This window comes from Callithrix jacchus, chromosome 2, assembly GCF_049354715.1.
Source record: "Callithrix jacchus isolate 240 chromosome 2, calJac240_pri, whole genome shotgun sequence".
Lineage (NCBI taxonomy): Eukaryota > Metazoa > Chordata > Mammalia > Primates > Cebidae > Callithrix > Callithrix jacchus.
Genome location: NC_133503.1, coordinates 89,541,740 through 89,567,678, shown reverse-complemented (window position 1 = coordinate 89,567,678; position 25,939 = coordinate 89,541,740). Strand labels below are relative to the sequence as shown.

Here is a 25,939-nt window from a genome sequence, read left to right as displayed (position 1 = left end):
GTAGGGCACGGTAGAATCATGTCATGAATCTTTTTTGTTTGTTTTTCAGCTGAAACGAATATAGATAGTAAGCTTCAAAGGAGAAGAACCATGCCTATTTTGTTCAGTATTTAGACTTACCACCCATCCAATACCTTGCACATGATGGGTGCTCAATTAATATTTGTTCAATGAATCCACTATCTGGTGGTTCTAAAAATCAGATCTAATAGTCATTTCCACATTACAGCCTTTGATACATTTACATTATTGAGCTTTTTTTAAAAATAAGAATGATATTTCCTTAAACCATTTCACAAGAGTTACTTTCTATTCCACCTATGGGTTAAGAAAAATCAAAATCGCATGTGGATAAGGATATCGGATGGTTTGGTCTCTCATTTATTAGCTAATGTGATTTGAATTCTTGATTCAGCAAATTGTTACATTCCGTAAACCTTCACAGTCATTCAACAGTGAGCATTACTTCAGGTTCATGAAACTTAGGATGCAGGTATTTACTATAAATATTGGCAGAATGCTTCACCAGTGGTTCTTTGGCAGGAGTAGAAGAAAGAGTAGCAGAAACAAACTGACACTAACGTTACATGTTAAAATTTCACTTTTGACAATTGCGCCAAGTGCAATAAATGCTACACACAAAGAAAAGGTGCTTGCTATATTGAAATTTTTAAAAAGTAAAATCGGTTTTTAGACAGTTGGACCACCCTTAGGGACCATGACCCCTATCAATGGTATAAAAGGATCAAGAGAAGAAAAAAGAAAGGAATTTGCGAACTGTTGTCTTGATTCTTACTTCTCCTTGAGAAAGAGAAGGGAAGGGTAGTGCTACCTCAATGGGACAACTCAGAAAACATGAGATGTATCTGCTGGACTAGGTGAGAGGCTGTTGATATCAGCAGGGCAGAGAAAAAACACAGGACTGTTCCAGATGTACCCCCAACTCTTAGGGACAGTTGTGAAAGAATGCATGCTTCTGTACACCAATGATGGGCCTCACAGAGAAGACAGACCTGGCAGGGCCATTTATATTTCTGCCCAAGAGAACCCCTCAGAGAACTTGAGTATTCCAAAAAGGAGTTTTATGAGGCATGGATTATCATATTATATGAACTGTAGCCGGAGGTACCTAACATGAGGTGGAAGGGATTTCTCTGGAAAGTTCACTAAGTTTCTGATGAAGCATCTATCTGAACATCTATCACTTATAGGGGCCCATTGAAGATGAAACCTGTACCCACCATGTAAGACTGCCCTTGACTCTAAGCCCTGCTTCTTTCCTAGGTTCAATCCTGGGGAGGTCAGAAGCTACAGTTAGCAGAGGAGGAGACATGCTAAGACGAGAAAGATGATGAAGCCCTTCTGTTTCTACCCCTTTGCATTTGTGAGTAACAAACCTTCAGTAGTAGCCTCAGAGAGGAAAGTTGCGTTTGGACTATTATCTTGAGCTGGACAATTTTAATTAGATACAAGGATGATATTTAGATTTTAGTGACCGAAGAATGTTTTAAATTGTAAATGAGGATAGAAAGCTTACAGGGCTTACTAGAGAAAGAATTTTATCCAAGGGCAAGAGAAAAAAATTTCCGTTACTGAATATATTTTAGAAGGACAATAGGAGTAAAAAAAAAATGTGTTTTGATTATATCCCACAAGGCATGTAGGTCGGCTTTTCTGTTATTATAGTTTAGATTACAAAGGAGAATATGCAAATGGTTTCTTATTGGAACTCAATGTCAGGAAACGTAGATGTGTCTTACACAGGAAGATCACCGAAAATTGGAAATCTATTAATAACATCATTTACTTTCTCTCAAATCATTTTTATCTCTCTGCATCTCTGTTTTACTCCTCTTTCTCTGCAGATCAGCTTTCTCTGCTGTTCCATGTGACTACTGCAGACAGATATATAGGTCCTTTCAGTTCAGGCACCAAAGAAATTGATGGGTGTCTCCAAGTCCCATTCTGAATTTCTGTTAGGAGCAAATCTTCTGGGTCCATCTGGACTTGCACGTCATCCATGCCTTGTAGGTACCAGGGTGTGTGATTCTAACATGACTGTAGGGATCTACTACTGTGAATGAGCAATAGGTTCTCTGAAAAGGGAGCAGTTGCTGGTTAGGAATTCCACCTTCATTTTCTGCAAAGACATGTAATAATAAAAAGTTTACAGGAAGAATTCTGGGAGTTCAGATGTTGTCACTTTATTTGGGATGTAAGTGTAATTGGGTTTTGCAGATTAAAATATCTTAAGAAATATCAATGGTTGATATGCATATATTTTGCATATGTGTTATATAGTATTTTCTGATAATTAAACATCTTATAAAATTTTTTGGTAAGTGTGCTTGTCCTATATTTTAGATATGTGTAGGATTTCTGGGAAAGGAGAACACACCAACCAGTAATTATCTGAGAAAATTCACACAAATGAGCTTGAATTGATGCTTACTCTTATTATTATTTTGTTGTTTTAATGGCATGGTCTTGTTCTATCACACAGATTGCATGTAGCAGTGTGGCCATAGCTCATTATAGCCATGAACTCCTGGGTTTAAGACATCCTCCTGCTTCAGCATATTTTAAAGATATTTTGGTAGAGATAGGTTCTTGGTATGTTGCTGAGGCTGGTCTTGAACTCCTGGGCTTAAGCAATCCTCCTGCCTTCCAAAGCTCTGGGATTACAAGCATGAGCCACTGGAATTTGCTGTTGAGAATAATCTAGGTTAATTTGACCATCTTACTGTATTTTGTGAATGTAATCTTCTGCTCCCAATTGTAAATATTTTAAGCTGAGGAGAGTTGGAGTTGAGATTTCAGGCGGGCCAACATGGCTAGGGTTCTCATGGAAAAGATTTCGGCACACTGCAACCTCTTCCTTCTGGGTTCAAGCAATTCTCCTGCTTCAGACTCCCAAATAGCTGGGATTATAGGACTGCACCACCACACCCAGCTAGATTTTGTATTTTTAGTAAAGACAGGCCTGGAACTCCTGACCTCAGGTGATCCACCCACCTCAGCTTCTCAAAGTTCTGGGATTACAGGTGTGAGCTGCCATGTTCAGCCGAGCCTTTCTACTGCCCCAGCTTTTCTGACATTTCTAGTTTTCTTAGTGTAGGCTATTTCTTTTTTCAGGTTTCCAAAAGCCACCCTAGCAGTGTGTTAGGACCCATCTTCCAAAGTTCTTGCCAAATTGTTAAATTCTGTCTCACTGAACAGTGTCCCCTTATTGATAAAACCTCCCTTACCCAAATGTATGCACTACACTCCTAATGTAGTGCCCTAGGTATCTCGTCCTGCACACACTCCTCTGGTTCCTACTGAATCTTTGTCCCTGGACTCTGCAGCTTCTCCTGTATTTCTCTTCTCTTAGCAGGCCAGTACATCCTTGGCTGAGTTATGCTGCAATTTGACCCTATTTATTAGTCTTATATCCAGGAATGGAGGTGGGGTAGAATCTGAGAAGAGCATGTGTTCTTTTTCAAGGCTCTGCAGCATCTGCAAGTAAGGGCAAAATACCAAACTTGAAGGGAGGAGAGTGAACCACTAGAGCTAGAGAGGTTAGTAGGATCTGAGGATTCAGGATTCTTGAGTATCTCAACCCAGATGTCACCATTCCAAGTCTCAGGGTCTCACTTTGGTGGCATACCAGCTGGGGTAGAAAATTCAAGTTCTTTTCTCTGGACCTCTTCTTTTCTTACACATTTAGAGTGAAGTCGGATCTTAAGCTATTTCTGCTATCTGGCTGTAGTAGATGAGAAACTCTTTATATGGCACCAAGGAGGCCCTTAGACTTTTATACTTTGTCTTAAATTTGAGACTAATACCCCTCAGAGTGCCATTAAATTTCTGCAATTCATCACAGGTAGCCAGCAACAGCTATCTGATTCTACAGTTCTTATAATTACTTTTTCCCCTAAGCCTTTCAAATATCTAAGATACTGAGCCTCCTGGTGTTTTCTGACACACTGATGTCTTGTCTCAATTTACCACAGGTAAAAGTTTTATTAATTTCACCACTATTCTCATGCCAGGAATGAGCAGTCTTACAGTTATTACCAGCAAAGGGATCTTTATTATCAGCTCTCCAAAATTTCATTCTATAATTTGCTTTCTAGGACCATTTGTAGGACCAGCTTTCTGAAGCTGGAGTCCCTGGGAAATTATCTGACTTGGAGATGCGAGGATATTGGGCAACACTTTTGGATGCAACAAGTAAAACAGAAGCAGAATTAGGCTGAGAGAGAAATGGATCTCTATTACAGCTGCAGCAAACTTCAGCAGAATCCTTAGGATACTTTGGACCTAGGATGGTCTTTCAACATTATTCCAAATTGAGACAAGAGGGCCCAGCCTTTGTAACTCTAAAGTTATTGGCAGATGGAGGCTGTTTCTTGCAAATAAGTTGCCAGTCAGCTTTCTGAAGGTAATTGCTCGAGAGGGACTCAGCTGTGAGCCATTCACCATCAGGACACCGGCTGTGAGGACAGACTTCGGTCTTACCTGATCAGGGCAATACAGTAACCTCAATAAGATTATACATATTAATGCAGTTTATGGTCATTTGTACCCCATGTTAGTTTCATTTCCTGTAAAGAACAAATCAAATGTGGAATTACTGAATAATATATCTTAAAAGAACCTTAACATCACATCAAGTTCAATACTCTTGGTTTTCAGATAAAAACCCAGTGGTGCCATTAAGTTCTCCGCTCAGGGGCAGAGCATATGCTGATGTTGGGTCTAAGGTCAGGTTCTCTGCCTGGAGCCTGGTGTTCTTTCACTTTTAGATTCTTTCAAGTGCTAGAGAACTACAATACTTATTGCTTTACAAAGTTGAAACTATTAAAATCTAGTCCCCACTGTAACATGCTATGATATCAACCTCTTCTCTATAGTTTACCCCCAAAGACTATTTATTCTTTCTCCCTCATTTTCTAGAGACAGTTTTGCTTTTTGTAGGACCAGGATATTAAATATTAAATAGGTTGAGGTTTTAAGCTGCAGCAGGAGATTGGTGTTTATATATATATTAGTTTTTTGCTGAAATTTTTTTGGGTAAAGTTACTTTTTTGTTGTCTGAGTTTAAAAACAAAAGCAACTAGATAAAAGTGAAAGATCAAGAGCAAATCACCCAAGTTCTCTTCCTTTGACAGCGATTTTTTTTCTTGGACTGTCACAACGTTGGACATTAAGCAAATTCCAGTTAAGGCATGCTCTTCCCAGAGAGCGAGATTTGTTTCACCCAAGAGGCTGTTTTAAATCTACCTGCTCTCAACAGAGGGGAGTTTTTCCTGAGCTGGGAAAGACTTCAGATCCTTGACCTCACTGCTTTTGATTTCTCTTATTAGTTTAGTCTTTCCTGAAAGAAAGAATTCCCTCTGAAATGCAATTTTTGGTTTTTGGCTGAAATGGTTTCATTTTAACAGTTTTCAATTTGACAGTTCAGTTCAGTAATCTTTTACCGAGCATTTATAATGTATGAAGTATTGGACTACAGCTAGCCAAAGATCTAAAGAAATAATTACACTATCAAGTAATACATATTACAAAGGTGTGCACAGGAGCTGTAGGTTCATAGAGAAAGTTCAGGAATAACGTTTCTATAACTGAGGCATTAGATAAAAAGCTGTACTATTGCCCTCAGAAGGCTGCAGTTAACACAGGCATGGAGGGGTCATCTAGTTCCCTTAATTAGCATACTAAACAGGAATGATTTATAACGCTAGCTGGCAAATACTTTGGACCATGAAGGAGAGGAATAGAGGAAGTGAATTTCTGTGCTATGCTGTGGGAATCAGGGAGCAGAGGGTTGAGTAAAGCAGGCACATGGCAGAGATAAGCCTTTGTTGGTGAGGAGAAACAAATTGAATGAATAAATACAACCATCTGCTTTAGATAGCAATCCATCTGAGCTGTAGGAATAGTCTAAAAGTGAGAAGAGAATCCTGGAATGAAAGATTAACTTGCCTATGTTCCCTTTTTTTTTTTTTTTGCCCGAGGCAAGCCCTGCTTAGTTTAATTTGATAATTATGTAACATTACCTAAATGATGTAACATTACCTAAATCACCTTTGGAGTTTGGAGAAATGTTAATGTCTTGTTAGAGTTATAATTATTGTGTGTTTAGCATGCCTTTCGATAGAGACTGCTTTTAATTAGGATAGTGTTCCAGTTTGTCAAACAGACATCTAATATATCCTGCAATTATAATATTTACATTTATGTTTGAATTCGTATCAAATGTCAACTTCATTTCCCCAGAAATCATAAAGTGTAAAATTTTGCATTTTAAAATAGAATAGTATTTTAGAACATCATTATCTATAGTAAAGTGTAGATGGAGTTATGTTTGCTTTCGTCAGAATAGATAATTTACTTTCTTGGGGGGAATGTAGGGGTGAGGAAAAGGGAGAAAAGAGAGGCATGAGACAGCTTTGTGTCTCTCACCATGTATCTGCTCCTTGCTTTCCAGACTCATGTTCATTATTTTTTTCCTTTTCCTCATTTTTTTAAATTTGAAAAATTTAAAGAGCACCTGAATACCTTCTTCTAGACTTGCAAATTCTTAAGATTTTGAATGTTTGCTTTATATATATGCAGAGCTTCCATGCTCTCTATTTCTTTCTTACTCTCTGGTTTTCTTTCAGTATCATTATGGACTCATAGATTTTAGAAAATATTTAGTGTATTATCCATTACTGTCATAGTAAGTTTTTATGCTTCAAAGAGTTACAGTATGTATGTACACACTTACATACACCCACAGGTACATTTTTCTGGATCATTCGGAAGTTGAACATATCATGATACTTCACTTACTTCAGGCAACTCCTAAATATAAGGGCATTCTCTTATCTAACAGCAATATAACTGTAATGTCATAATTACAGCTATAAAAATTAGTGTTAATTAAATGTAATTTAACACACAGTCACTATTTAAATTAACCCAATTGTCCCTCAAAAGCTTTTTATAGCCACCAATTTGTATGTGTGTCTGTGTGGGCAGGGGAGACACACAGGCCCAGGATTAAATTGAAGTTCACAGATGGCATTTGTCTATATTGTCGTTTTAGTTTTATCTTCCGTCAATCTCCTTGACTTTGTTTTCTCCCACAGACAGTTTTTAAGAACCTGGGTGAGTTGCCTTACAGAAAGCTTCATATTTTGGATTTGTCTGGTTATTACCGCATGATTATTTTTAGATTAAACATTTTTGGCAAATATGCTTCATAGTGCTATAAATGCTCTATATGTTTTTGGTATATATATCAAAATAAATAAAAAATATATATCATATATATTTATATATATGTCAAATATATATATGTATAGCATTATATATACTTTGCTACATAATATCAGAAGCACCTAATCTAAGGCTGTACTAAATAATAAATAATACTAAATCTATTACTTAGTTAAGATGGTGATTACCATATTTGTTAATTTGAAACTAAGTTATCTCCGAGCTGATGCTCTATCACTGAATGAATTTCCTTTTCCTCCAAACCATTTTACTCAATGATTTTAGCATTCATTAATGATTTTTCCATGGAGCTATTATTAGACTGGGATTTTCAAAATGCTTTCTGTCACTCCTACAGTTGTTTCTAGAAGAATTTCAGTTAATAATAGCTTTTCTCATATCTTTGTCCCTCTGTTTCTTTCAGTATCATTAAAGACTTTTTAAAAAGTGAACGGTTTATCCATTACTGTCACAGTTATTTTTGGTACTTCAAAAAGTTCCAAATTTGGCCATTAGGATCCTTGTTAAACAGGCTGTTATGTCGTTTTGTTGTTATCCCACTATTCTTTGAGCATATTCTTGAGTCTGATACAAGATATTTTAGAATATTTTCATTCTTTTTCTGCTTAGACCTGGAGTCAGGCATTTCTTTAGGAATTCCTCATTTCCTTTGGGGAATGTATATAGAACACAAAGTCTGGGTACTAGGTCTGCTTATTGCTCTAAGGATATTATTATTTCTAGGCCTTTCCATGTATTGAGCAAAACAAACAAACAAAAAATACCTATACTTTCTAGTCAAACTTAACTCCACCAGGTTAGAAAAGATTTATTGTGATGTTAATGGTATCTATTTAAGGTTTTATACTTAATTTTATATTTCTAATGTTCCTTAAAGAGAGCCTCCAAAATTGTATAGGCTTCGAATTCCATAAAAATGTATCTATCCAGTATTTCTGTGTCCCACCATAGGATCTTCCTAATATTCTACAGTTTCATATTAGTAATCCGTCTTTTTTCACAGAGAAAACTCTGATTCCCAAAAAGATCAATATAATAACTCACTTGGTTTATTCTATATAAAAAATAGAGTCATAATTAGAATACTAATAGCAGTACCTACAACAAAACAGCTGAGTAAACTTTAAGACTTTATTGCCATTCTACCTTTCGAATATTGTCCACAAAGAATATGTTTAGGTACTTGAATTAAATTTTACTTTATGTTCTTGTGTTATCAATTTGATAACATATTAACTTCATTTACATGTGCTTATATTTAATTGTATAGTGTTTTTCATTCTCTTAATTATTCTAATTATGTAAAATATTTACATGACCCCAAACTCAAAATCATAAAAATAGAAACATCTCACACCTCTCCTTATTCCCTCCAATCTCTTCCCACCCATTTTCACACTCCTGCTCCATGTCACATTATCCTTGACTACTCCTAAGGGGAAGAACGACCAAATTGCCTTGTTTTTCTTTTTCATACTCAAATAACTTGCTTTATTTTCTTTAATACTACCTCTCACTCCATGACATAATTATGAATATTTTATTGTCTGTCTCCTTCACCTAGAATATAAGTTCCATGACAGTACTTTGTTTCATTCACTGCTCTATTGCAAGGACTTAGCCTAGTAGGTACTCAAAACATACTTATTGTGTGAATTACATGGATAACATTTTTATTTATACAGATGGGAACCACTCTGTAAGACTGTTGTAAAACTTGCTTCTTGGAGATGATTCCATGTATATTGCTCCTTAATTTTTAAATGGCTGCATAATATTCCATGGTGGGGCTATACATTATTTAACCTGTCCTCTACTGAATGGTATCTAGGTTATTTTCAGCCTTTTGCTACTACAGACACTGCTATAATGAATGTCCTTTTACATATAGTTATGTTCATTTTTATATTTAATATATTTCAAATACTAATACTCAACAAAATTGGCATTTAATGAAGAAGGAAAAATTTAGATCTGTTTTAAAAAATAAACATGATTTCAAAGAGATTTTCTACTTATGGTAACTTTTTTTAGATTAGTCTGTTTAGTTATAGAAGTACATATGGGTTTTATGCATTTTAAATCATAGTGCATATGGGTGCAAATGCTTGTGAAGAATAGAATTAAATGATTTCTATGGTTTTATATGAGTCAAATAACAGTATAGTGCCCTATGTTCTTTAGGCTCTTAGAGAATACGCTAGACTTGTTTCAATATTCTTTTCACTTGTCTTTAAAACTATTAATAAAAAAAGATAGAAGTTTTTGAAATAGAGTATTTATATCTATATTTAGTATTATTTATTTTTAATTTATCCAGATGTATGTGGCAACATTAAATTTTTATTATAAATTTTAGTTTTGGAAATAGTGGAATAGAAAATATTCTCAATTCACTATTGAGGGCAACATTCCTTACTCAATTAATTTAATTTAGATATGAAAATAGCTTTCTGTGAGTAGTTGAAAAAAGACTAAATTATGGTAATAATGGAGTTAAAAGTTTGTGAATTCTGAATATTTTAAAAGAAATTTATGGAAACTTTTGCTCCTAGAATATTTGTTTAGTATTGTTCAGCAGAAGAAAATTTTACTAAACAATTCCTAAGATTTCACCAAGTCCTATACATTTAGCATTGTCATTTTAGATTTATTTTACAGGTTACTATAATTTGGGGGCTATATGTTTCTTAAAAATAGCTTTTTTAAGGAGTAATTTATGTGATAAAAGCCATCAATTTAAATATACTTTGGAGGTTATGTAGTTTTAAAAACTTTTTTTTATAGTTTTCAGGTAAAGAAGTATTTGATTACACTATTGTGCTAATTTCTGGTTTCATTATTACATACTCATAAAATAGTGTATCAGTGTATAACTACAGGCAAAATGTATTTTCATAAACTATAAATGGACATAATTTTACCAAGAAAAAGAATGGCTATTTTATAATGCATCTATTTCCTCTTGTGCAATATGAATTCTAGTCAGCAATATGGCAATGTCTCCAGAATTAATGTTTTCAGCAGTTTTCCCTCTCTCCCCACAGAATTTGAGATGATGTCCATTTTTAACACTTTTATGTTTAGCTTAACAAAATTTCCTTTCTTTGCTTTAAATATTATTCTACCTCAAACAATTTATAATTGCATATTTTTTTCTTTAAACCATAACAGTTGATGCTTCATGTTTGCAATACAAAAAAGATTGATTTAAGAAACACATTTTTAATTTTTATTACTATGCAATTTTGTAAATGTACCTGCATATGATATATTGCTTTAAAATGTATTATCTTTCTGTTGTAAAATTTAGACTGCTTTCTTACATTTTAACTAGAATTTAACCAAATCTGCGGCTGCTGCATTTGTTTCAGAAAACAATTTATGTATTGGGAAATAATCTCTATTTTGTGAGTTTCAATTGACTGTAAATTTTGTCTTTAATCTTTTTGGAAAACACCATTTTTTTTTTGTATTTGAATACTCAGAATGATTCACTTCTCCTTTGTATGTGCCGACTACTCAGAAATTATTTTTTTTCTTTTGTCTCCAATAAGGAATTAACCAAGTCAATGAGGTGACGAAAGATCACTCTGGACATTAGATATAAGACAGACAATGACATGGAAATTGGTGATAGTGTTCTGGAAACCACAGCTACTTTATTTTGGGAGGCTCAAGTGCAGAGGTGTGTGTGGTAGGGTGTAAATAAGCAGAAGAAGATAGAGAAATTTTTTTGATAGTATATGGGACACTGCTGAGAATTTTAATCAGGGAAGATGTAATAATGGGTAAGTGATTTGGAAGAGAATGAGGTCAAAGTAAGGATCTCAACAAAACAACTGTTGCATTTTTTTAAAGTAAATATTAATAAGAGATGAAAGGACTGACGTAAGATAGTGATCATTGGTACAGATTGGTACAGGACACATTGGTACGAGGGAGAGCAGATGTAAGAGATAGCAAGGAGAAAGTATCAGATAAATATCTCTAAGCTTCCCCAGCAATATAATAAACTAAGCAATATGCAAAGTTTCCCATGCGTATTGCTTAGTTTATTATATTGCTAAATGTTGTTCTGATTTATTTAAAAGCTTATTTAAAATTAGGACAACATCCAGCAATATAATAAACTAAGCAATATGCATGGGAAACTTTCCTGCTGCAAACATGTGAAAACAGTGGCTATAATACAGCAATTGAAAATATATAACTGAGCTTCAAAGAAAAGAAGGAAGACATTAAAAAGACATTATAGGAGACTGTTGTTTTAGACTGAGCTCCTGCACTAGGCCCCAGCAGACTAGACCAAACCAAAATGAAGTCACTTATGCTAAATGCCATATTCAAACTGAAACTTTAAGGAAGCAGATAGATTCCCCAAACAGACCAGGTTTTCCTGAAAACAAGAGATTGCATTCTACTTGATTCAGCAAAATAAGGAAGTCTCTGCTTTAATCCTTACAAAAAAAGTAACCTGAAGTAATCTGAGGTTAACTAATCGGCGTTTTTCCTATCCTGTTTCCTTGTTCTCACCTGACAAAACCCACTATTTTGCTATTGCCTAGAAAAAAGTTCTCATTCTATTTTGTAGAATGGAGGCTGCCTTGATTTCTCAATCACAAATAAAAGCCAGTTAGATCTATTACCAACTTTGTTGTAATTTTGTTTTCTGTCATGTATGAGTGGTTGCTGTGTTACTCAAAGACATTTGGGCCCTTAAACTTTTTGTTAACTTCACAATATATAGTCACATTTTTTAAGGCTAGTATTATTAGGCAATTGTCCCTAGGCAATATTCAACTTATGTCAAGGGGATATTACTTATGTCAAGAGGACATGTGTCAAGGATAACTGAAGCCCTGATGATCGACTTGGCTTGGACAAATTGAGGAGAGTTGAAAAATTCTCATGAGAGAAATGCTACAGAGATGTACTAAGACTGAGGTGCTTCACAAAGGGTTCAGGCAACTGGTTGCCTGTGTTTCACTGCAGAACTTGCCTTGATTTTCAGATAATTCATAAATTGGTGGAGAGAGAGAGAGAGAGAGAGAGAGAGAGAGAGAAAGAGTGTGTGTGTGTGTGTGTGTGTGTGTGTGTATGTGTGTGTGTATCCTCTTTGGTGCTTTGCAGGCTACTGCTTACCTAAGGAAAAGAAACAAAATTTATTGTTTACAAAGAATCTAGTTTGTCTGTTCACAAACTCTTTTTCACTTCTCTCCATTTTTGTCTTTGATGAATGAATTTGTTCTATTTAGTGGTTTTACTTCTAAATAGCATGCTAATAGCATGCTAAGAATTAATATAATAGGTCTTAAAATTATTCTTTGACATTTTCTAAATTTGTTTTAAATTCATGAAACTCTATTATGTCTGGAAACCGGTTGTGCTAGGGAAAATAGGCTTGAAAGAAAAACCAGAGATGTTGCAGGAACAATAATCACGTTCCTTCCTTTTGAGAATTAATGACTAGCTGGGTTAATGACCTTAAAATTTTAGGACCATCAGTTTTCCCATGTATGAATTCATCCTTCCAAAATGCCCAAGACTAAAACAATTAGCATTCAAATAAAAGCAGAAATAGTGGGATCCAATAGGATGTTGGCAAGATGTCAGAGATAGTGTTTAGAGTGAAAATTATGAGAAAATGCTGAATGTATGTGATAAATTGCTTGGCATATAAAAAGAACTGAAAGCAAGTAATTACTGGAGTGAAAAGAGGAGGGGAACAGAAAATAGCAGAGATTATCCAAAGAAATAATGAATGGGTAGTTCAGTGTCATTCAGAGTGGGTAAAAAAAAAATGCTCTCTTAAAATAATATTGGGAAATAGCATACATTTATTCCTAGTGGAAATTTCAGCCATGTTTCAATATTGCAAAGCTTTTTGACACCATTTGTAATTCAATGCAGGGCTTCAAAATACAATGTTACCCCTGATTAAATGAACCTATAAATTGTGGAGCAATAAAGGGTAAGATTCTGGAGAATTCTGTAGCTATGAACCTTGACTGCTATTACAGCCTCATTTTCGATTTCATGATAGTAAATTAACATGAACAATTTTAGTGTGTATGGCAGACCCAAAGGAAAGCAGATACATATACTGTTGAAAATTCAGACAAATTAGAGAAAATACAGGATAAACTATCTTCTCATTCACTCAAATCCAATCTGTTACAACACATCAGACTGAAAGAAACAAGTATGTAGCTTCTCAGAAAGCATACTGCATGATGTAGAGTAAAATGGCATTAGCAAGAAGTCAACAATTTATGAAATTAAAAAAAAATTTAGCTAATTTACTTATGCTGGCCCTGTCGTTAGGAATATGGGAAGAATCTAGTAATCTAGAAATTGTCATATTTTGAAGAAGACTATTGGAAATCTGACTAGACTGCTATTTGATTTAGAGTATAAGAAAATTGGTTGTAGAATATAAAGGGAGCCTGGAGGGCAATTACGTGTGTAGATTGAATATTGCCACAGAATTGTACTGAATCACTCCTTAGCACTCAAGCAAATGATTACCAGCAGACAACAATGCATTTGAAATTCACTCCATGTTACTTTGAAACAAGTTCTGAGGCAGGCCATAAATCTTGTGTGTATGTTTAATGTAAGCATGGGTCTTTCCTTTTTATTTTTTGGCATCACCTTAGTGATTCTTTCATTCTTAAGTTACCAAATCATAAAATCAGAGTTGGAAGGACATCTACAGATGTCAACTAAATAACTTTTCTGCATCAAGTTACCTACCTTTTGTGTAAACATTTCCAGGAACAAAACATTTTACGACTCCCCCAAGGAGATTGTTAAATCATTCTAATGTTTATAAGCCCTAACAGCCAGGAGTTCTGTTTCCATATGGGCATTGTATTTGCCCTAATTCTTCTCTTCTCTGCTTTCTTCTTTCCCACTCCATCCGGATTCTTATTTTTCACATCTATATTTCTTTATTCAAATAAATCTGTTTTATTTCTTTCTCCACCCCTATTGAATGTTTTCTTCTAATGTCTCAGCACCACATTTGTTTTTCTTGTGTCTCTTCTCAGTGACCCCAGATGTTTGGTATTTTGTCCTGAATCCTCAATATGTTTATTTTATTTTGGATTGAAAGCAAATCAACCAAAATGTTATGAACCAAGCAGGGAGAAAAATGAGATATTGGGAAGCGTGAATATCTAAAGGGCTATTTTCACCAACTGCAGGATTTTAAGACATTCTTGGAAGCTTAGGAGAGCCTTAGTGGGTATGGCTGCCAAGGTCTCTTTTAGGTTTACTAACCCAGGCAAATTGTTGGGAATACTTGCTGGCCAACATCTTATTAGCATATACAAAGCTCTCTGTTGGAACTTCTACAGAATCAATCAGAGTTTAGAATATTTTTTTAAAAACGTGGTTGAGGGATTCATTTAATGAATTGAATTTTAGTGTGTTTTTGTTCTTGTAGGGATTGCCTGTAAAATAATAACAGGTGGCTTGTTAAGGCTGTGGGAGATTTTGCACTTTAAGAGACATTCATTTAGGTATATGTTTTCTATCTAGTAGGTTACCACATCACTTTGGAGGTTGTAGCATACCTCAAATTCTAATTTTGTAAGTTCCACAGAATTTTCTGAAGAATAATCTTTGCTCAAAAAATTTATAAGCACTATTTAAATCAATTTATGAACAAATCCAGTGGTTCTTCTTTTGCACCCTAAATTCTTGATTTTATTTATGTTGATGATAATTTGGAGTGCTGCTGAGTTTTTCACCATCAAGGCAATCCCTTGATTTGCTTAGCATAAGTGGATATTTTTGTGCTAAGTGAGGAACACAATTATTCTAAAAGTCTCAGCTCCTGATAGCTATAGGATTGTATTCTAAAAAGGGATTATACATATTCATCAATTTGGGGGATAAAAATAAAAGAAGTATTTTTAATTTATCATATTTTATCAATATAACTTACATAGACTATTTGTGCTTATGGAATTATTCATTGCAGGATGCATTCAGGAAAATATCAATGTCTGTCAGATAAGAATTTTATGATAGATCTATTGCAGAAAGACAGATTACTGTCTTAGATGACCCAAGAGTGAGAGTGTTGAGAGTTTGAAATCTGATGGATATTAGAATAAAAGCCACCCTCTTTTTTTCTAAAAGTGTGCAATGAGTTCGAGTGTATATGCGTGTGCTCTATCCTATAAAATGAGGAGTTATGATGAATATGAAATAAGATAATGAGTGCTATAGTTACACACATGCTTAAAAGGACAGTCTTTTTTATGTGGTCAGCCCATAAAGTCTTAGTTGAAAATGAAAGCTGTAACCTATTGTTTCTGCCTTGGTCATTACAAGTCTACTTTCTACATTAGGAGTTGGAAACTTTTTTCTGCAAAGATCCAGATAGTAAATATTTTAGGCTTTATGGGCCATCTGGTCTCCATTGTAACTACTCCTCTGCTGTTATGGTACAAAAACAGCCATAGACAACACAGAAATGACCGCTACAGTGTTCCAACAAAACTTTATTTTCAAAAACAAGTGGCAGGTGGGATTTTGCCCAGGGACAGTAGTTTGCAGACCCCTGTCCTAGGTTTTTGATTCATGTTCATTAGACAGCTCTGACTGTTTCACAGACACCTGGATTATTTCAAATTCTGCTTTAAGGATCTTTTTGGAAGAATTTTCAGTCCTTTTCAATCTATGTCCAGCCCATTAGAGCCTTACTGCAGTAAGTTTTCCTTCAATGCCAGATAGTATCTCATTGGGAGAATGAGATACTACTTTTCTTCCTTAAATGCTAGAATTACTTCTAGAGAAGGTCAACCACAAGTGGCAGAAAGAGCAATGGCAAAAGATTCAGGAAACTTGAGAACCACAGGCCTTGGTTTCCTCTGTGGTAAAGGAAGATATTGGGAAAAACGTTCTACAGATTCTTAAACAGCTCTAGGATTTTTTAATGTTAAATTAAGATTCTTGGCAAAGTTAATTCTGTAGGCAGTCTTGGATCACTGTGTTTCACTTTTGAGCCAATTTCCTCAGACAGAACAAACAGTAGATGCTGGTAACTTTTGAAGTGGAACACATTTCTTGTTTCTATCTCAAAAATCAATAAGAATGATCACATTTGTTGGCATCTTTTAACACAATTTTTGAGTTCATCATATATGCGTTACTTACCTGCGTGAGAGTAACATCTCCCTCGAGGATGCCTTAGATCAGATCGACCCAGGAGCATTTTTTCTTTTCATTAATTAATTAATTAATTAATTAATTTGAGATGGCATCTTGCTCTGTCACCCAGGCTGGAGTGCAGTGGCACAATCTTGGCTCACTGCAACTTCTACCTCCTGGGTTCAAGCAATTCTTCTGCCTCAACCTCCGAAGTAGCTGGGATTACAGGTGCTGGCCACCATGCCTAGCTAATTTTTGTATTTTTTAGTGAGATAGGGTTTCAACATGTAGGCTAGGCTAGTCTTGAATTTCTGACCTCAGGTGATCTGCTCGCCTTGGCCTCCCAAATTGTTGGGATTACAGGCATCAGCCACCATGCTCGGTCTGCATCTTTCTTCTTAAAATATGTAGCTATAATACACATTTTTAAAAAGTTGGCTTATACTTTGTAATATAATATACTTCATCATTTCTAAAGAGCACATGTATTTTTACATTTTAACATGAAAAATTAGTGTATCATACAATTGCTGTGATTTAGGTAGATATTGTGATGTTCTTATTGCCTATACATAGACATAGAAACTATTTGTGTGTATTTATAAATTTTCTGCAGCTTGCAAGGGAATCCAAGAGACAATAGTGAAGCACAATTCTTAAAAACGACATTTCAGTAAGGCTCTTGACGGCTAAGATAATAATTTTATATAGAGAATTATGAACCTCTGTAACTGATTTATCTGTAATTTGGATTCTGGATGTGAGAAAATTTTAGAAATACTCAACTAATTTATTTTATTCATATTTCTTTTTCATACATGCTTGTGATGTATGAAAAAATATATGTTTAATTTTAAATTAGCATTTTTAGTATTATAAAGTTAAACTGCAAGTGAAAAAAGTATGATATAATTTAATTGGCATTATTTTGCCACTCATTGGTACATAAAATAATAGTATGTTTTTACAGTTGATGGCATGTTAGATTTATAAACACAATATTATTGAGTATGGTCGGAAATGTTTGATAAGAATTAGCAGAAAGAAATGCAAATTAAAAAAATAAGTAAATTACAGCAGAAAGCACACTTTATTTTTGCACTTCAGCATTGAGAGAGGTAAAGCATGATAAAAAATAAATTGAAATCTTTATGTATGTCTGAGTTGTAAAAAATTATAACAACTGTGGAAAAACAAATTTTCCTCTGCTCTCACACCATAGCAATCGACAGAGTAAAGTTCTGTGACCAAATATATGAGGCTCTTTCTAACCAACAAGAAAGAAATCAATTCTGTAGCAGATACCAGCTGGGTATTCTCTAATTCAATTCCATTCTGAAACTTCTATCTGGGGATAGTGTGTGATCCCAAAAGTTGAGCTTTGATCCCCAAGACTGCCTCCTCAGTTCAGATGCCAAATAAATGGTCCAGGTTGTTTTGCCTGTGCTTCTAACCAACTGGCTTAAATTGAATTTTCCATGACCCCTCTTCTTGGTTGTAACTAATTTGTTAGAGCAGCTCACAAAACTGAGGGAAATGCTTTTGTTTACTGGTTTATTATAAAGGATATTACCAAAGATACAAATGAAGAGATGTGTAAAAATAAGTAAATCAAAATTAAAGCTGTTGGAACTTTATATTATTTTGAGTCTTAAAAGAACGTGATTGATTAGGGGACCTAAGTCACAAGACAGGCAGCTGTAACCTACACAGCTGTAACTTTTTTTTAAAGACAGAGTCTTGCTTTCTTTACCCAGGCTGGAGTGCAGTGGCACAATCTTGGCTCACTGCAACCTCTGCTTCCCAGGTTCAAGCAATTCTCCCTGCCTCAGCTTCTTGAGTAGCTGTGATTACAGGTGCCCACTACCATGTCCAGTGGCTAATTTTTGTATTTTTTTTTTTGGTAGAGATGGGGTTTTGCCATATTGGCCAGGTTGGTCTTGAGCTCCTGACCTTATGTGATCCACCAGCCTTGACCTCCTAAAGAGCAGGGATTACAGGCATGAGCCACCATGGCCAGTGGCAGCTGTAACTTTCATGCTTCTGATTATAGATTAGCCTTTTCTTCACCTACATTGTTTTGTAAAATGTGATAAAAGACTTAGGAGCACCAGAAAAGATCCTTTTCCTCTTCATGCTTGATCTTCATCATAGATTAACTTCCCTATTCCCTTACACAAAGACCTTATGACTTTCACATTGTTTAAGATGGAATTAAGTTAAATATACTCTTTTAAATTGGAAAAGGAAAACAGCTGTAACTAATCAAATTGCCATAACTCATAAATCAGGCTTGTATGAAAAATGTAGTATAGTAATAATCTGGATAAATTTCTTTGTTTTCTGCCTACATAAGCAAGATCTTAACTTTTCAACTTTGGAGCAAAGACCCCATTCCTTTGGAGTATTTGCTGTCTGAATGGCTATTCTCAGATTTGCACTTGAATAAACTCTTCTAAGCTGGATTCTGATCCTTTTGATTATTTCAGGTTGACAAATGCATAGAGTGAGGGACAGGAAGTGTCACAGAGCTTCCATGCTCTTCCCAGGGGTGCTACTCTTCAGGAACCTTCATGTGTGTAGCTATCCAGAAGCTCTCCCAACCATATCTTCTTTGGGTTTTTATGAAGGATTTATTACATAGGCATGATTGATCAAACCATTGACCATTGGTGATCAATTTAACCTTCCATCCCTCTTTTCTCCCCAGAGTTTGTGGGGTGGGGCTAAAAGTCCCAACCCTCTAATTATACCTTGGTTTTTTTCAGGAACAAACCCCTATACTGAAGCTACCTAGAGGCTGCCAGCTACCACTCATACACATTAGCATACATAAAAACATCACTTTGGAGATGCTAAGAATTTTAGGAGTTGTATGTCAGAAAACTTGGGGTCAAAGACCAAATATGTGTTTTAAAATATCACAATATGCTTCTATCAATGAGAGACACATGAACTAAGATTACCAGAATTATGCAATGAAGCCTTCTGAAGAACATGGACCTTGCCCCTGTTTGCATCAATGTCCTGAGTATACAGAACAATGCCTGGCACAGAGCTGGCTGCCCATTATTTTTTGTTGAGTGTGAATGAGGATAAGAGGACCTCTTGAGCAAAACTGGTACATAGGAGATGATAAATCTAAGCAGCCCTTCATGATGATATGAAGAGTTGGGGAAACAGCCCTGGTCACATATGTAAGTCTTTTTTTGTCTCTGAAGATTAGGAAGTTTTATTAAAAAGTTACTTTTACCCTTGATCTCTGAATTCATATTTGACAAAGAAACATGAATCAACAGCACTGATATGCAGAATTGTATGCATTTGTACCAAAACTATGGCCTTGACAAGAGAAGTTATCTAGCTTGAATTAAACGAGAACCAAGTATGAGTTAGCATTGAACTTAAAAATAATTCATCAATTCAAATCCGAGCAAAACACTTTCTAATGATGTTCTATGATTGAGCAATTCTTTACACATTGGCCTTAGAGATGTAATAAAAACCTTGAGGATATCAGTTTCGATATCAATTTTGATAGAAGCAGACGCTAACTACACAGCATTCTTGCAGAACTTTTTCCATATGGTCTTCAGTATGTTTTGTTCCTGTAATTTTTAGTCTGGAATACTTTGGGAAGTTTAGGTGTCATCACCACCCAAGCAAAACCAAATTCTTACAAAACTCACAAAAGAAAAAATATATATATATTCTTTTAAGAAGTAAATTTATTGCTCTAGATATATATAGATATATCTTGTATATATCACAAAAGAATATATATATATATATATCTTGCTCTAGAGCAATAAATTTACTTTTTAAAAAAGATGTTAAGGTGTTAAGATAAAAGCCTTGCTGGAGTATTCAGAAATTTAGTATATATATATAAATAAATACTATATATACTAAGTACTATATATATGCATATAGTAAACATATATATATTATGTATATATATGTACTTAGGGTTTGAGAAGCTGATGGTAATATACATTAAGAAATCAGAATGTTATTCTGTATATAAGGGTTAACAGTTTGTGGGAGAAACTTTAAGTGAGATAGAAATGTTAAGGCCGGAAAGATTACTGAGGGCAAACGTTTTCACCGAAGCCTTCTTGGAGGAGGTGAATCTTCATCACAATTTAGATAGACCAAGATAGAAGGGTTGACTATTTCTATCAAGGAAGCTGAGTGAAATATCATAGTTGCAGATAGTTTACATTGATGTAAGTGGCCAGAACACCGTGGAGGAGAAGAATCTGGGAGTAGGAACAAACGTTTAGCTGAGTAAAGTAAAACCGTTGAAAGAATAACGTTCCACAAATAGCAGTGACATGAACACCAGTGCTCCAGTGCTGGTCTGTCAGTGGTGGACAAGATAGATGTGATCGCTTTCCTCATGAAACTTATATTCTAGTTGGGTTCAGCAAACAAAACAAAACAAAAACCCAGTAAGCAAAGAACTGTTGGAAGCGAGTTTGTGGTAAGTCATAGTAACAACAACTAGATGCTGCAGCAGTCAGTGGTGGAGGCTGAAGGACATTGTAGGTAGGCTGGTTAGGGAAAGCACCGCTAAGGAGCTGACTTTGCCCCAATACCTAAAGAAAGAAAAAGAGCCAGATAAGGGAATAGGTAACAAAGAATTTGTTGGGTTCTACAAACTAACAGAATTTGAAAGCCTGAAGCAAAGTGAGAAGGGGACAAATGGTTCAAGGTGAACTAAAAAAGGCAGACAGGATCTAGATCATGCAGGATACTGAGAAGCAGAGTAGAGAATTCGAATTTTGTTTGAAGTGCAATGAATGGGAATTTTTTGGAGACCAAATATGACCAAATCCAATTTATGTTTTTAAAATGTTCCTTTGGTTTTTATGATTTTAGGAGATTTTTTTCATAACCACTACCACCACTGTCATCATCATCAAGCTACCATACCATGCACTACAGCACTTACCATGTATCGCATAATATTCTATGTATTTAAAAAATGCCGACTCATTAATCCTACTTCAGTCCCCTGAAGCAGGTGCCATTATTATTCTCTTAATTTAGAGTTAAAAGTAGTAAGGAACAAGGAGGTTAATTATTTTGTCCAGGTTTACACAATTAATAAATAAAATGTCTAAGATGTGAACTGAGGCAACTTGTGCTCCTAATCACTGTGCAGTTCTATAAGCAAAAACCAGGAAATAATATAGTCTTGCTGTAATCCATGAGAAATACATTAGTATCTTGAACTCGGCAGTTGAACAGACAGAACTTGGTGATAGATTAGAAGTTACATTTTTAGGCAGAGGTGGCAATAATAAGGGAGAAGTCAAGAACGATGCCTAAATTTCTCAAGCTGGGTTACAGGAAACCCTAAAAGTGAGATAGAGAAGGTTTGTGTTGATGAACACGAATATGAAACATAATCATTTTGAGAAATGTAGTGATAGAAGATGCTTGTTTAAGAAGAATGCATTTGACATGGGATATAATGAATCAGAATTTTAAAGGGGTGAAGGATATGTCATCTCAATGCATGATGAATTGGTAAATTGATTATTTTGAGTTGAAAACATTGGAAAAATTGTAGTTATAGAAACAGGTAGATGACTTATATTTTCTTCATACAGCAAGCTGTAAAGATTCCTCTGGGAAGTGTACCCTCAGAGTACCAGGGCAAGAATATAGCCCTGATCATCAGAGACTGGGAATTGAGGGCCACAATGGACCTGAATAAATATACTTCCCAAAGTACCCCTTATCTTCCTGTGTATCTCCTCATGACTACCCTAGAAATCTGCTGCTTCTAGTTAGATCCCATGTATTCTGTCATTTCTTCTCAAATTTATTGTTCTTTGTCTAAGAAGTATAAAAGCATCTTGCTTTGACCACTCTGGACTTCACTCTTTTGTGAAGATGGCCATGTACATGTAAAACTAATAAAATTTGTGTGCTTTTCTCTTGTTAATCTATCTGTTGTCAATTTGGTTTCTAGATTCAGCCCAAGAGCCCAGATAAGAGCTAAAGGAGAGATTGGAGGTGATCTCTTTCTCACTCCTCTACAATTACAAAATCTGAGAGTCAAGAAGGTTTGGAAGGAGACTGCTGCAAATAACTCTTCCGTGAGAAGTTGGGGGGTTTGCATCATGGAATTTATATAGACAATTTCTGCAAATATCCCTTCAATGTCAAGCCAACAAAGTAAAATGTCAAGGGCCTACATCTTAAGAGGGGGCTAGTTTTTAGGATAATTTTTCTAACAGTCTTTTGAGATTTATTCCTGTTTTCATTTTGAGCAAAATGATTTCAAAACATGACATTAAAAAGTACCAGATGGCAACAAAAATTAAAATGTTTGCTTTCCTTTATTTAACACATATTGAGTGTTAATTTTCTGTATTCTACAAAGATATCTACAGATAATTATGCTTTGTCACTGCCCTGCAGGAGTTTGCTCTCTGCAGTAGATAACATTAACATGCCATTTCAATTTCACACAGGACTAGGTCACATAAAGTCAGAAGCTGGAAAAAGTGCTTTTTTGAGGGGGACTTTAAATGTTGTTTAAATAAAGCAAGAAGCAGAAGAAGCTGGAGGCAGCTTTGGGGCTCTGTGAAATGAAGTGCATATGCTTCCGCATCAGACAGCTCTAGAAACCTCAGGGCGGGGGCAGGGTAGGACCAGAAAAGGGAAAGATTGTAAATGAGCCAATAATAAACTAAGTAGGAGTGGTCAGGCCTGAGTGGGGTGGCACCAGCCACATACAATTCAGAGTCTTTTTAATGGCACTCTTGGGGAAAGAGGCTGAACATTTTTGGCTATGATCCTAAGAGCTGGGAGCTATTATCGCACCTCAGAGAAGAATGTAACATGGTGAGAGTGCTAAATAGAGAAGAAAGCTATGCTCCCTGAGATTATTGCTGTCAGGAAAAGAGAAATTGTAGCTGCCTAGGTGAGAAGTGGTTAAGTTTTAGGTGAAGACAGTGGCAGACAAACAAAGGAAAAGAAGGTATGCAATTATTCGACTATAGCATTTTAGAGCTGGATGATGCCTTAATCATTATCTTCCAGATGACAAATTGTGATTACATTATTTACTATTTGAGTGACATTGAGCCAGCTTCCTAATATCACTGACAGCCCGTTTTACTAATTCGTAAAATAGTGTCCTGGGAATGTTGTGAGCCTCCACTGAGATGATGTATGTGTGTTGTAAACCACAATAGATAGTAGATAGGAAGGGTATAATTATAGGAGTTGTTTTGTAAAAAAAGAATTGATAGGTTTTGGCAATAGATTCCATGTGCAGAGTGAAAGAGATGAGTCAGAGTTTAGTCATTAACACATTCTGTTCTCTTTTGGCCATATGTATTTAAGAGACTCTATAAATGAAGATTAGCATTCACTAAGAGGCATATTGGTAAAACACTTTTCCATGTTGGCCTTTTGTACTATAACTCTCAAATATTTCATAGCTGGAAAATCAGTCATTTGACTTGAGTTCGATTATTGGGTTCTGTCAGTTTAGCACAAACATCAAATCATTTGTTCCTCTTTTACCTTTTGATCCACAAAGGGTTTGAATAAGGTACTTGATTTTGTATGAAGGCCTTGGCCTTGCTCTTCAGTGTCATCTTTGGATTCTCTCGTCACCTTCATCAGCTATGCTTTACTTCTGATTGCCTGTGTAGGAAGTTTATTTATTTATCTTATGCATTTATTTTTGAGACAGAGTCTTGCTCTGTTGCTAAGGCTGGAGTGCAGTGGGTGATCTTGCCTCACTGCAACCTCTGTTTCCTGGGTTCAAACAACTCTCCTGCTTCAGCCTCCTGAGTAACTTGGACTACAGGTGCCTGCTACCATGCCTGGCTAATTTTTGTATTTTTGGTAGAGACAGGGTTTCACCATGCTGGCCAGGCTGATCTCAAACTCCTGACATCAGGTGATCCTCCCGCTTCAGCCTCCCAAACTGCTGGGATTACAGGTGTAAGCCACCATGCCTGGCCAGGAGTTAATTTTTTTTAGCAAAGTATTTTATAGAATCATTATGTAGCTCTTGTTTCAGATGCACCATTACAAAAAGAGTCCAAGTGCTGCATTACAGTTTGCTCAAAGAAACCATGAAGTGGAATCTCTCCAACAGATAGGAATCAGAAGACAAATTTACCTACTTAGGTACACACACTGCTGCCAATGTAGGGAAAGGATGTTTTATTTCCAAAAGGAAAAAAAAAAGGAATTCTAGTTTATTGGCTGATAAGCCTGTTCACAGTTTGCTTTCACCTTAGCTAAAGATGTATTTAAGATTCATCAATTCTGAAATCTCTATTATTCCTCACAAGCCCCCACTATCTACATAGCATATTCGTACAACCTTATGACATCATTTCTCTTGAATAGGCAAAAGAGAAATAGAAGAGTCTTGTGACAACTGTTGGTACCCAGGTGAATATCCTGTTAAGGCCTAAATGGAAAGGACAGATTGTAAGAGGCAGATATACTCAAACAAATCTGTATGTGCTCACTTGTTAGATTTAGAAGCAAGGTTAACAGGTTCATATGCACCACCCTGCAAGTCTCACACAGCATCCTGCCTCTGTGGAATTCTAATGAACCTGAGTATTTGATTATACCCGTAGAATATGTATTTTTTTCTGACTCATTGTAAATTTATGGAGGCAGAAGTATTACTAGGAAAAACAATTTTGTTAAGTAACAGTAGCAGTGGAGCTCCCTGGTACTCTCTCCAAATCTACACGGGGAAACAGCATCCAGTTTGGGTAATATTTAACAACATCTCTTAAACATTAAATAAAAGAGCAAATAATTCTGATTCCTATAGACCTCAGACTGATGCAAAACCTTAAACTTGAGCTCAAAACAGGACAAACTTGTTTCTCTTAGCTACATCTAAGAAACTGATTTGCCTACCTGTCTAGCAGGATCCTGTCACTCAACAAACTGTTTTTCCTGTTAACACTTCTGCCTCCAAAAATTTAATACATTCATAAAGCACTTCTTCTACTCTCCCTGCCTGTGATGACTCTATTTAATTTCATCATACAAGTATGCTCGTTTGTTCTGTCAGCAATCTCTCCATCATCCAAGAGGTTTTTTTTTATTCATTCAACAAACGTGTGTGTTCCCGCTGTGAGATTCTGTGTTAGACTCAGTGTTTAAATTATAATTGGCTCGTAATGCTAGATAGTAAAATAGGAACCATCTGCCACAGAAGCAGAAAAAAAATCGAACTTGCACAATTGTGAATTTGTAATTTTGAAAAGATGGGATCTGTTCATGAAGTGGCAAGGGGTCCAGTACAAGTACATTGTAGTTATCAAGCAACCACAGAGGAGTTTTCCGATTTCCACGCCAGAACATGAGGGTATTTTGTGCCACGTGAAGCAAACTCGAAAATGCACCATCTCACCTTCTCTCAGCCTTCTTGAGTTCACCTGCAGGTGCAGGATAAGACAGCTTCTGTAACATGGACATCTTTCCACCTCAG

At 35.6% G+C, this 25,939-nt stretch overlaps 1 long non-coding RNA gene across 1 annotated transcript in view; it reads left to right on the top strand.

Moving 5' to 3' along the window:
- Positions 1–22,760, top strand: part of LOC144581503 (uncharacterized) — a 41,952-nt gene extending 19,192 nt beyond the window's left edge. Inside the window, exons 2-3 of the long non-coding RNA XR_013532385.1 lie at positions 1,285–1,384; positions 22,427–22,760. This is a non-coding gene — a long non-coding RNA (uncharacterized LOC144581503). The remainder of the gene's footprint in view (positions 1–1,284; positions 1,385–22,426) is intronic.
- Positions 22,761–25,939: the final 3,179 nt, after the last annotated feature.